The sequence below is a fragment of the Pleurodeles waltl genome, chromosome 4_1 (assembly GCF_031143425.1).
Source record: "Pleurodeles waltl isolate 20211129_DDA chromosome 4_1, aPleWal1.hap1.20221129, whole genome shotgun sequence".
NCBI lineage: Eukaryota > Metazoa > Chordata > Amphibia > Caudata > Salamandridae > Pleurodeles > Pleurodeles waltl.
The window spans coordinates 904,445,668-904,459,425 of NC_090442.1; the positions used below are offsets into that span (position 1 = coordinate 904,445,668).

Consider the following 13,758-nt stretch of genomic DNA (forward strand, 5'->3'; position numbering starts at 1 on the left):
TCCCTTGCGGTGGCAGGCACCTCTGTGCCCACCGCATCAACAGGTACAGCCGCCAGCCCCCCTACCAGCACTGCCCTCCCAGCAGCCCCTCAGTGTGTGTCCTGTGTCCACTCACCCAGGAGGGTGGGCATCTCCTTTGCCACAGGCACCTCAGGCCCTTCCCCAGTCAGCCCTGCTGCCCTCAGTGAGGAGGCTATTGACCTCCTGAGATCCCTCACTGTTGGGCAATCTACCATTTTGAATGCCATCCAGGGTGTTGAGAGGCATTTGCAAAAAACAAATGCATACCTGGAGGGCATTCATTCTGGGCAGGCGGCCCAACAGAGAGCATTTCAGGCTCTGGCCTCAGCACTAATGGCAGCCATTGTCCCTGTGTCCAGCCTCCCCCCTCCAACTTCCTCCACCCCGACCCAATCCCCTGTACCTCAGCCTATCCAAGCACACCATCAGACCAGCATGCACACTCATCAACACACAAGAGTGGACATGGCAAACATAAGCACCACACATCCCACAAGCACTCACACAAGCACCATCCCCGTGCAGACACAGCAACATCCACTGCCTCCACTGTGTCCCCCTCCTCCACGTCCTCCTCCCTCCCTGTCTCGTCTCCACTCGTACCTGCATGCACTACATCCTCAGCCAATACCTCCATCTCCGGCCCATGCACCCGAATTCAGCAAACGTACACCTCCTACAACCACTACCTCTTCCTCCACTCCCAAACCCCCTCCATCTTCCCATCCCAGTGTGTCTAATTAACCTTTCCTGGCAAACCTTGACCTTTTCCCTTCACCTTCCCCCCTGTCCTTCCCATAGGGCCAGGCTTTCCAGGTCCCAGCCCAGCACCTCAGCCACCAAATCCCCAGGCACAGTGGTGCCAGCAACTGTGGGGTCATCAAGTTTGCCACCCATCATCAGGGCTGCCAGTGTGCCACGTAGCGAGGGCAAGGACATTCCGCCACCTGCCAAGGTGAAGAAGGTGCCCACATCCCGGATGGAGAAGCCGCACCTACCAGCCACCAAAGGCTCCGTCAAAACAAAAGGGGACAGTGGCAAGACACCTACAGCACCATCAAATGTGGGGAAGGGATAAAAGCAGAAGAGCAAGTCAGGACAGGGCACGGTGGCACCGACTGAGGGACTTGTGTCACCCCTTCTGTCCATGACTCCACCAACCTGTACGGCGGCGAACACAGCAACCTGCCCTGCCACCAGCACCGCCACCTCCACCACCACCTGCGCAGCCACCAGCACGTCTGCAGCCTCAGCAACAGTCCCCAGCATCTTCCCCAGTGGGCAGCCATCCGAGGGTGCAGGAGACGTCCTGCTGTGTCCCTCAACAGGTGCTGACCCATGCACCACAGCAAGCACCGCCACCACAGACACCGCCGCAAGCAACGCCACCAGCCCCGCAACATGCTCGGACAGTGGCACCAACGCTGACATGGCTACCATCCCCACTGGTCAGTCGTCTGAGGCTGGAGGAGAGTTCCTGGACCCTGCCCAGCTTCAATGAGGCATGACGTCCATCACAGTTTGCACCTGCAGGTGGAAGGTGAAGCCGCAGCAGTGTGGGGTATGTCTCTGCCTCCATGGCATATCATGCTACCTGTTCCTAGGCAATCTTGTGGCCCACACACCCAGGTGAGGGAATGGGACTGCATGTGGAGCACTCTGGGCACCATGCCCCCTCCAGAACCAGTGGAGATTCACATCCACTACCTCAGTCCTTGGCAGGATGAAGCACTCTGGGCACCAGACCCCCTCCAGAACCAGTGGAGATTGACATCCATTACCTCAGTCCTTGGCAGGATAAAGCACTCTGGGCACCAGGCACCCTCCAGAACCAGTGGAGACTGTTATCCACTTGAGAGACTGTGGCTTTTCACTCCCCAGGATAAAGCAGTGGGCAAACCATCCACTTGAGAGACTTGAAAACTGTGGCTTTGCACTCCCCAGGATAAAGCAGTGGACAAACCACCCACTTGAAAGACTTGAGAGACTTTGGCTTTGCACTCCCCAGGATACAGCAATGGGCATGGAGCCCCCTCGTGCAGCAGTGGCATTGTGCGCTTATCTGGCTGAGGTGCCCCCCTTCCCTTCCCCCTGAGGTGCCTGTTTATTTTCGATCAGATGCCCCAGCAGTGTTCTCTCCGTTTCGAGTCAGGTGTCTTGTGTGGGACCCCTTGTCCACAGACAATGAATGGTACACTATCCGGACTTGTGTAGTTGGTGTACACATTTGTATATACAGAATTTTGAACTTTCACTATCAGATTTTTCATGATTACAATCGTTACAATCATTTCCTTTTGTCCTTGCATTCTTCCAGGGGGTTGGGGCATGCATATGTAATGTTGCTGCATGTATTTGTGTGTATGTTGTTGTGGGTGAGGGAGGGGGTGGGAGTATTGCATGTTGCGTGTGTGTGTCACTCTCTTTGCCCCCCCCCCTGTGTTGTAGGTGCAGTACTCACAGTGATCGTCAACGGCATCTGTGCTGATCCTAATAGAGCAGGAGGAAGACCAGCATTGGTAACACCTGTAGTTCGGGCTTCATGGCATCCTGGTTCCTCGTTGGGTGTCGAGAGGTGAGTGTTTTCCCTTCTGTGCACTGTTTCTGCCGTGCTTTTGAGAGTGTTGGTTCCGCCCCGGAAAAGGTGGCGGATAGGCCTGTTGTGATAGGGTGGGCGGTACTTTGTCCTCTGCCTGTCTGTTGGCGGTTACCGCCATAGTGTTTGTTTCTACCGCCTTGGCGGTCGATTTGTTAAAGTGGCTGGCTATGTTGGCGGTTTCCGCCATGGCCGTGATTCAATTTTTTTCCGCCAGCCTGTTGACGGTATTACCGCCGCTTTAACACCGACATCCAGGGTTGTAATGAGGGCCATAGTTTTGCAGCATAGAGGGAGTTGTGTAGATTGGAGTGACATAGAGTGGAGTGCCATGCCATGGAGGAGACTTGAGTGGCGTAGAGTATAATGGGGTAGCAAGTCATAGAGTTGCATGTCATAGAGTGTTTTAGAGTGGAGGCACGTATAGTAGAGTGGCATTCCATACTGTAGAGTGGAGTGATATGCTGCAGAGTGGAATGTGACAGAGTGGAGTGGAGTTGAGTGTAGTGGGGTGTCAATGAGTTGAGTGGCATCAGAGAGTGCAGCTTAGTGACATGTCATAAAGTGGAGTATAAGTGTGGGGCAGAGAGTGGCGTACAGTGTTTTATAGTGAAGTGGCACAGAGTAGAGTAGCATGTCATAAAGTAGAGTGGAGTGACGTGTCATAGAGTGGTATGTAATAGAGTATCTTAGTGTGGAGGGTCATAGAGTGGAGTGTGGTAGAGTGGATATAATATCATAAAGTAGCGTTGCATGTCGTAGACTGGACTGGCATGTGGCAGAGTAGAGTGGCATTTCATACAGTGGAGTGGCATGGAGTTTAGTAATAAAGAGTGGAGTACAGTGTCATTGAGCGGAGGGGCACGTCACCGAGTGGTGTCATTTGTTGTACAGTAGAGTGCAATGGTGGTCATACAGTAGCATATTTTAGAGTGAAAGGGTGTAGAGTGCAGTAGAATGTTGTAGAGTGGAGTGGCCTGTTGAACAGTGGAATGGCATGTCGTAGAATGGAGTGACATGTTGTAGAGTGGAATGGTCTGTCATAGAGTGAAATGGCATGGAGTTTTGTAGAGTGGAGTTGTGTGTGGTAGAGTGGAGTGGTGTGTCATAGAGGGGAGTGGCATGTTGTAGAGTGGAGTGGCATGTCACAGTCCTTAGCCCCACTTTGTTTAACATCTATGGCCCTCATTCTGACCTTGGCGGGCGGCGGAGGCCGCCCGCCAAAGTCCCGCCGTCAGGTTACCGTTCCGCGGTCGAAAGACCGCGGCGGTAATTCTGACTTTCCCGCTGGGCTGGCGGGCGGTCGCCTTCAGGCCGCCCGCCAGCCCAGCGGGAAAGAGGCTTCCACGATGAAGCCGGCTCGGAATCGAGCCGGCGGAGTGGAAGCTGTGCGACGGGTGCAGTTGCACCCGTCGCGTATTTCACTGTCTGCGCAGCAGACAGTGAAATACATTTAGGGGCCCTCTTACGGGGGCCCCTGCAATGCCCATGCCAGTGGCATGGGCACTGCAGGGGCCCCCAGGGGCCCCGCGACCCCCCCTACCGCCATCCGGATCCCGGCGGTCGGACCACCGGGATCTGGATGGCGGTAGGGGGGGTCGGAATCCCCTCGGCGGCGCAGCAAGCTGCGCCGCCTTGGAGGATTCAATGGGGCGGCGGTACACTGGCGGTAGCCCGCCAGTGTTGCCGGTCCGACCGCGGCTTTACCGCCGCGGTCGGAATCCCCATTGGAGCACCGCCGGCCTGTCGGCGGTGCTCCCGCGGTCCTCCGCCCTGGCGGTCTTTGACCGCCAGGGTCAGAATGACCGCCTATGTGTCTTGCTGATTTGGTGGAATCTTTTGGGGCTAAAATATTCTCCTACACTGATGATACAGATTATTTTTCACTTTGGTAAGGAAGTACCAATTGAACAGGATGCTATTCAACCATGTCTCTCTTTGTTTTTTCGCTGGATGAACTATAATAACTTTAGTGTTATACCGAAAAGACAGAGGTTTTCAGTGTGGAACACAACTTTGACCTCAATCTGGAATTGCATTGGCTAGAAGGGGCTTCCCTACCCAATGCCCAAGTTTATTCAGTAAAAAGCTTGAGGTTCATAGTTGACAAAGATAAGTTTTTTCCACAAGCAAATCAGCTCAGTGGTCGGGGTGTGCTTTGGCTTCTTGCATATGATGAAAACGTTCCTGCATTCCCTTTTGGTTCCGGTTAAGATTGCACTGATTTTGGCCCTGGTTATGTCAAGACTGGATTATGCCAATGGTTTATATGCTGGTCTTCCACAATACCTGCTATGGAAATTATAGGCTGTGCAGAATGCTGCTGCCAGGCCTGACCTCAGTCTTCCTAAAAGAGACGATGTCACCCAACATCTTTGCAATTCGCACTGGCTGCCTGTTTGTAGGCGGATAAAGTTCAAGACCTCTTTTTTAACTCACAGAGCATTGCTTAACTTGGGTCCTGTCTACTTATCCTCCGGGATCACCTACTATGATTCTGGGAGAGACTTGTGTTCTGCAAGTAACCATTTGGCCACAATTCCAATGGTTCATCTTGCAAAAGCAGGTGGATGTTCCTTTTCCAATTTGGGGTGATAAGCTGGAAAAATCTTCCCCTGAATCTGAGCTTGATAGATGAGAAAGATTCTTTTAGGAAAAATGTTGAATGCATGGCTTTTTGTTCCATAGCCAGCTTGATTCTTTTTCATGTGCACTTCACCAAAAAGTGCAGGGAACTCTTCTGAGTAGCTGTGCACTCAACACAATCTCATACATAAACATGTCATAGAGTGTTGTAGAGTGGAGTAGAGTGGCATAAACTGGAGGTGCATGGAGTAGAGCAGTGTTGTAGAGCAGAGTGGTGTGTCGTAGAGAAGATTGCTGTGGCTTGTCATAGAGTGTCTTAGAATGAAGGGGCATAGAGTGGAATGGCGCAGAGTGGGCTGGCATGTCATAGAGTTGAGTGGTGAGTAGTGGAGTGGCACGTCTTAGAGTGAAGTAGCATGGAGTATTATAGAGTGGAGTAGAGTATTGTTGAGTGGAGTGGTATGTCATAGATTACAGTGGAGTGGCAGTGTTAGGCATGGCAGCCTTATGGTGGTCTTCCCCCAAAATTGTGGCCTGCCTTGTCTCACTTTTGCTGATCTATTTTTGTTGGAGTTAGGACTCTGAGGACTTTATCACTGTTAACCAGTGCTAAAGTGCATGTGTTTACTCCCCTAAAACATGGTATCATTGGTGTATCCACAATTTACAGATTTCATTTATATTTAAGTCCCTGGTAAAATGCTCTGTATGTGCCCAGGACCTGTAAATTAAATGCTACTATTGGACTTGCAGCACTGATTATCCCACCTACTTAAGTAACCCTTTAAACATGTCTCAGACCTGCCACTCCAGAGGCTGTATGTTCAGTTTTACTGCCGTTATAACTTGACATTTAAACCCCCTTTTATTGTACATAAGACACCCCTAAGGTAGACCCTAGGTAGCCCATAGGGCAGGGTTCGGTGTAAGTGAAAGGCAGGACACATACTTTTTGGTTTTACATGTCCTGGTAGTGCAAAACTCCCAAATTCATTTTTCACTACTGTGAGATCTTCCCCTCTCATAGGATAGCATTGGGGGTTCTGATTGAGAAGGAGTAGGACTGTCATGTTTGTTACCTATGGGCTTGTAATAATAAATCTTCCTTGATGGTAAAGTTGGATTTATGATTACAACTTTTAAAAAGCCACTTTTAGAAAGTGGCATTTTTCTGCTCTTAAGCCCTGTGTGCCTGCTGCCTGCCTCCAATACACCTCTGGACTGGGTGGCAGCTGGGCTTTGTGCATTCCCTCTAGACAGCCACACACAAATGGATCTGAGATGTGCCTGATGGGCCATTCACTTCCTGATAGGCTGTGACCGGTCAATTGTGGACAGCGTGGGAGGGAGGAGCTGACACTTGCACCTGAATAATGCTTTGCCTCTCCCCACACATAGAGTTGCATACCCCCTATAGTGTGTCTGGAGTCAAGGTAGAAAAGGGAGGATCAGTATGTATTTCAAAGTACCTCTTTGAATTCACCACACTTTGAAGACACTTGCCCAGGGAGGTGGTGGTCCCTGGGGCTGAAGGGGGGGCACGTGGCCCCTCTGCATTTAGTTTTATTACAGCCCTCGGGAGTTGTCAGTCACCAGTCACTGGGGCTGCGGGTACCCCCTGCATTGAAATATTAAATGCCCCTGGGACCTTGTCCACCCCTGGGGCTTGATAGAAAACAAGGCTGGGAGCCCGTGCTGTTGTTTTTAAAAACATTTTGCTGGGACCCCATCCCAAATTTGCTAGACTTTTTTTTAAAGTGCTTTTTAGCCCTGGTGGATCCCTTTAGTACCCCACCACTAGAGTTAAGGGATCAGGGTGTCTGTACCCTGGCCTCTTTGCTTTATGTTTAAGCATTTTCGGGGACTCGGCTGAAGCCAAGTCCGAAGATGGCTGCCAACACTTCTTTGTTGAAGTGTTGGCAGCCAATCAGATCTCAGCATGAGATCAGGATGGTTCGCAAATCCTTCACGTTCCTATATATACAAAATTGGATTTTCTTTCATTTCTCTAAAACTACTGAGCGTATTTACACCAAATCACCAAATCATGAGAAGTTCCCTTTGTGGACCGAGAGCTGCCTTTCTGCCAAATTTAGTTTATTTCTGTCCAGTGGTTCGGGTGCTATCAATGTTCAAAATCCCTATGAAAAAATGAATAGGGAAAAAGTGTTTTGGGACCCCTCCTTTTATCTTAGCCCCCGCTTTACAAATCACCCCAAAACTTACCAGACAAGCAGCTGACGTGAGCATCACATTTTTTGGGAAACTTTTATGAAGAATTATCAGCCGATGCTAAAGATACAGGTAAGTAAGAAAACGCTTTTTCTATAGAAACTAAAATCTAACTATAACTACCTAGTGGCAATCGCCACTAGGCAGTACATACATATTTATATATCAAATATTAGTTTAACAGATAATGTAAGAACTTTGTTAAAATGTAAACATTAATGTATTGTTTGTATTAAAATTACTTTATATAACATTTCATATATTTTACTATATAATAAATAAATGGGTATTTTACACTGATTTTCTTCTTTGAATCCTAAAAAATATATTTAATTTATTTTAATATGTATAAATCATGTACATTATCATTTAACTTTAAAATATTTTTACTAATGTAATATTCTGTTTAATAAACTATTAAACTTTCTCCTATACTTTCCCAATGGAAAATCTCCCCCAGCTGGTGGAGATCTCCACCTATATGTAAAGGGTTATGAGGAATAATTGGATACCAGTGAGTTAGACTTTAACCCCGAGTTCTATCGTTAAGAAGGACTATAAAGAGATTTTGATTGTCAGTCTGCTCCCTTTCTCTATTATGTAAAATTGCACTCACTGAATTAAATATACGATTGGCATGAGGTGTTTAAATGGCGATCTCCATTTTACATAATGGGGGTGATTCGCCGCCCGCCAGAATTCCGCCCCCATTATACCGCTCCGCGGTCAGAAGACCGCGGAGGGTATTATGAGTTTTTCCCTGGGCTGGCGGGCGGTCTCCAAAAGACCGCCCGCCAGCCCAGGGAAAAACTCCCTTCCCACGAGGATGCCGGCTCGTAATCGAGCCGGCGGAGTGGGAAGGTGCGACGGGTGCAGTGGCACCCGTCGCGTATTTCAGTGTCTGCAAGGCAGACACTGAAATACTTTGCGGGGCCCTCTTACGGGGGCCCCTGCCGTGCCCATGCCATTGGCATGGGCACGGCAGGGGCCCCCAGGGGCCCCGCGACCCCCCCTACCGCCATCCTGTTCATGGCGGCTTTCCCGCCATGACCAGGATGGCGGTAGGGGGGGTCAGAATCCTCATGGCTGCGGAGCGCGCTCCGCAGCCATGGAGGATTCAAACGAGCAGCGGAAAGTCAGCGGGAGACCGCTGACTTTCCGCTTCTGACCGCGGCTGAACCGCCGCGGTCAGAATGCTCGTTGGAGCACCGCCAGCCTGTTGGCGGTGCTCCCGTGGTCGGTGGCCCTGGCGGCCACCGGCCGCCAGGGTCAGAATGACCCCCAATATGTCTTATCTACTATTTCTATAATAGACTGAAGCTTTCTATTGTTAAAATCAGGGCGAGGCAATAACCTACGCTGTTTTTAAAACATGGGTACATGCAATTCTATGTTGAAAAGTATTAATGTAAAAAATAGAGAGGTAAACTAAAACTCATTTTAAAGCTTATTCAAAATAATGTGTGCATACATGCGGTGTAAACTGGAAACACCTTTTGAAATTAATGACAAAGCAATGTTTTCATAAAAGCCGTTTAATAATCTTCAGTTTGGAGAGCGTAATTTAAACAGACAAAGTTAAAACCCGTATAGACTTCTATTACAGAAATATTTGTACTGTCAAGTATTTATCATTTGCTCGAACAATCTTTAGAGTCCCTTGCTTTGTATTTCTAGTGAAAATCCTTACTGACAAATACTTAGAATTATCTAATTTGACCTGGCACTCAGACTGTCACGTACTCTGGCACTGATGATGGCAGACAAATCCCCCAGCACCAATTAAATAATTTATCTAATGACATAGGGAATGCCTGTTAATTAGAAAATGTATTCTCTCTCAGTAATTGCTGCCCATGAGACTATCTCCTTGATTTTCCTGTCAAAGTACTTAACAACTTGACATTGCTTTTTTCACAATCAAAGAGGATCTGGTAATAGGTATATGTAAAAACTTCTGACCTAGCAGCTGAATTGTCTGTCGTGTCAATCATTTCTGATACGCAAGGGAAATTCACCTTTACTCTCATAGAACTATCTTACATGTTTGCCTGAAATATTGTAATCTTGTCCTAAGCACATGGTTTTATGGGTGCAATATCAATCAATCACTTGTTAAGCACGCTACTCACCCAATAGGGTCTCAAGGCCCTGGGGGGGGGGGAGGGAGGAATCTAATTCTCAATTTATTTAGATGCTAAGTTGGAAAGGATTGTGGTGATGTACATACATCCACAAGCCCAATTTCAATGTGGGCTTCATGGAGATGTACTAAATAATGGTTGTGAAAAAGTGTTCATAATCCAACCTACTTCATGAATATTAACAGAGTAGGTCTCAAATGACATAAAATCCAGGAAATCAAGAGATATGCAGGCTTGAAGATTTCAGTGAAAGAAATGCCAAAAAGCACATAGTACCAACTGTTGACATCTGGTCACGCTGGACTTGGACAAAATCACAAGTTAAGGCCAACCGTTATAGAGTGTGGGCCAGCTGCAGGGACCCAGTTAGGCTCACTGATCAAGAGCACTTTAGGTCCTGGTTGCAGAGTGTTGCAAGGTCCAGCTCTGAGGATGCTTCATCTTGCCTGTAGATTGTATGTTAAGCAATGACCTGGAGCAGCCTATGTGAAAGGAGGTAGAGCTCAGGTCACACTTGGAGATGCTGGGATTGCCTGAGTCAGTCTGTATGACCTCAAGGTACATGGCTGCCCGGAAAGGGAGGGAAGGGTACCTAGAGCCTGGAACAATGGCAGGCAGTTGCCAAGAGCAGTAAGGGCAAGGAGTGTGGATAACTAGTCCCTTAAGTTCCCATTTTTGAGGTTGATAGGGCACCTGAGTAGTGAGAAAGGGGAGCAGCAATCTTAAGGCCAGTCAAGAAGTTATAAAACTCTGGTACGCCCAGAACGCCATTCTGGCTGAGCTTCAACGTGGCCAGAAAGGGTGGGTTATGAAGCCTATGGAGCCTACAGCTCTCTAGGATCGCTGGACAGGCCCATACAAGGTGTGCTTAGGGACTGATTTAGCACAGTTAAATGATGAGGGCCTAGACCAACCAATAAGCTTCACTAGCAAGACGATACTTCCCCTGGAACAGAGGTGGTGTGCGATTGAAAGGGAGGCCTTTCCTGTAGTCTGAGCACTGAGGAAGTTGAGACCATACCTGTTTGGGACTCTTTTCTAGCTCATGCAAATGTGGGGTGAGGTGGTCAATCTCCATGCAGGGAATGGACTTTACAGTAGAACACTGTCCTGAGTCAGACCACTCCAGTGCTGATGGTCTATCCAGGTTCTTTTGCCTTAGTGACCAGAACTCCCAAGAGGTTGGGTAGTTCTCCGCACTTTCAGCTGAAGAGGGGCACATGTTAGACATGTCAGTCTTAGGGTGGTCCTCCCCCAAACGTTTTTACCTTCCTCCTCCATTTTTGGCTGATCTTGTTTTTGCTGGCCTTTAGACTCCGGACACTTTACAACTGTTGACCTCTGCTAGTGCATTCGCTCACTCCTTAAAACATGATAACATTTGCTTATCCCCAATTGGCATATTTAAGTTACTTGTAAGTCTCTAGTAGAGTGGCACTACCTGTGCATTGAGAAGAATTAACCAAAGTGGCGCAGACTAGCACACGAGGGTGAAAGTATATGCAAAATATGAATTGTCCAATGAAAACAAATTAAAATAGATGGTGTGTTAAACGTCACTAGAAAATGGAATAATAATCAGAAATGGCCAAGGATCTTCTGAGGACTGACCAGGAGTTAAGCATATTAAGTGATAGCACAGTAGAGAGTACAATTTTCCCTCATAAAAATGCTTTTAGACCCAGAAAATGTTGAGCAGGACCAATCATCTTACAATACATGGGCAATGATACAAGCATGTATGTACCAAAAATTGTCAGGATTCAGTGAACGCACTTTGTTAGAACAAAAGGTCAGAGTTGTCTCAGGAAGTGAAGTGAAACATGCTATTAAGAAGTTAAAGATGCATCAGATGTAGCAACTGGTCTCAGCAAACTTTTCCATGTTTGGATTAGTCATGAGTTTTAGAGCACAGCAACTCCAACAGGTTGCATCTGATGAAAGGTCCACAAGGTTGGCCAGGCTTCCTGAGAGTATCTGGTAGACAGCTTTCACGGAAAATAAAAGATTTCAGTAGAGTTTGTGGTGTGAGTATCCAACAAGGATGCACCATCGGCAGATGGCAACTGTTACTCCACTCAGGTCTCCTGGAAACCATCAATATAGGACTTTTCTATTAATAAATATTAATAGCTTATATTATCATATGAGGTGAATGTCTTACAAAAAATGTATTTACACATTTTCTTCTGTAAAGGGATCCCACTAGGCCTCTTTTTGATTGCCCCCTAAATCTCACTCCTCTTATATTGAGTTATACTGGCTTCCGCACATATGATCAAGCTTTTCACAATCCACATCACTAGACTTAGATCCAGAAATTGACCACCAACCTCATCTTTTCCAAGGCCATTTTCAAAATGCTGGGCACAATCCTCCCCCCCAAAGACAAACAGTACCACCCAACTAGGTTGGTCCAGATATGTTTGTGAAATAGGTCAGAATCTATGATTTGAAGTTATTAGTTCCAACTTTGGGAAGATTTAGTCAGGGACATGAGCTATTTTGCCAAAGGTTTCTGGCAAGTAAGAGTTTGCTTTTACACAGAATCCAGGGATATGGTACTCCATCTTCCTCATCTATTCTGATTTTGAGTTCCAGTGGTCTAAACATATATTTGTATATGTGAAGGTGCATGCAGTTAGTAAGCGGTCATAATCAAATGCCCGATAATATTTCCACAACATTCCCTGCCTTTTTATAAGCATGCTCTGGAGTAATAATTTCTCTGCCTAGTGTTATCCTAGTTCTCCCCCAAGCTTTTGCATCTCGAAAACCAATGTGGCTGTGGACAGCCTGAAAATGTCCTGGATCCTGGAGTGTGGAGAGGTAGGATGCTTCACACTGTCCTTGAATAATGTGTGTTTCTGGTCTTTGATTGCATATTACGCTTAATAACAGTAATGATCTGACTCTTTATCTCAACTCCACCTGCCGTTAACCATTTCAGCTCAAACCAGTTCAATGACATTTATGCACTGTCTTCTGGAACTACCTCAAGATATCCTATTGATCAAAAGAGTTAGAATGTGTACTTCAACCCTTCTCCTGGATGAGGAATGGTGAAGGCAGGGCTATTCATAAAATCAATGGATGAATTTAATTTAGTTAATTAATCTGGTTTAGGTTCATTACTGCACCATTTTTTCAAGACTGCACTATATTGCAAGTCTCAAAAGAGTCAGCCCTAATATAGGCAATTCAGGTGGCATTACAATTTGTAATTTTTGAGGACCTTTCATATTTCATTTAATAGTAAAGGATGTGACTGCCTCTCAGATTCAGATAGATACTGTTATATTTACCCTTATAAGAACTGGGTTCTGAAGAGTGCATGAAGAGTTCATAGAGCCTTTTAAATGTATCAAAGTATTTTTTTATTTTGGGTCTATAAATAATACCACTACCCAATTCTAAAGCTAATAACTAGCCCATATGCCAAAGGTAGTGTCAAATGCAAGTTTACCATTCACTTGCAATGGGCCACCTTCCAATATTCTAAACATCTCTGCTGTCAGTCTTAGGATCAGCTACATGATTCATATTAGTCCCACTGCAAGAGGAGCTACACTGAGAGAACGAAGGAATGCTTTTTTAGCAGCGCACATATTCCTGGGCTTGAAATGTTTAGCTGGACTAGAGCAGAAGTCACAATCCCAGAGATCCAATCTAAAACAACCTAAAAAACAGAGTAACTCATTGTTTCAGACAGTTGAATTACAAAGAAAATTAGAAATTCATGAGGGAAGCAAAGATGATAAATTGGTGTTTGGAACTGAAGGATTAAAAAAACAACAGAGAAGGATGTCACATGAGGGCCCAGACTTACTAGATTCTCGTGCAGCACAGCAACCAAAAAATATGAGCTGTGCTGCATGAGAAGGAGAGAGCAGGAGAGTGCCATATTTCAAGAATCATAGCACTTTCCTCTCCTCTCCCTAGTGCTGAAATCTGCTGCTGTGCGCCATGCTTGCAGGATATCCTTCCAGTACAAAATACTAAGATTAGACAGGACAGGAGCCCCTGTATTATATAAGCATGCCAAGCAGGGGTGCAAAAAGACCTTAGAACCAGGTTTGAAAGGCTCCCAGAGCAGGATTTCCCCCTCCTTGAACTCTTTCTTCGGAATTATGGAGAAAACATATAAGGGTGCACTGCTAAAATAGCAGATTGGGGATG

The 13,758-nt window shown here is 46.8% G+C and overlaps 1 protein-coding gene across 2 annotated transcripts in view; it reads right to left on the bottom strand.

Annotated features, from left to right (window-relative positions):
* Nucleotides 1-13,758, bottom strand: part of GRM8 (glutamate metabotropic receptor 8) — a 2,784,122-nt gene that overhangs the window by 1,014,992 nt on the left and 1,755,372 nt on the right. The window lies entirely within an intron of this gene.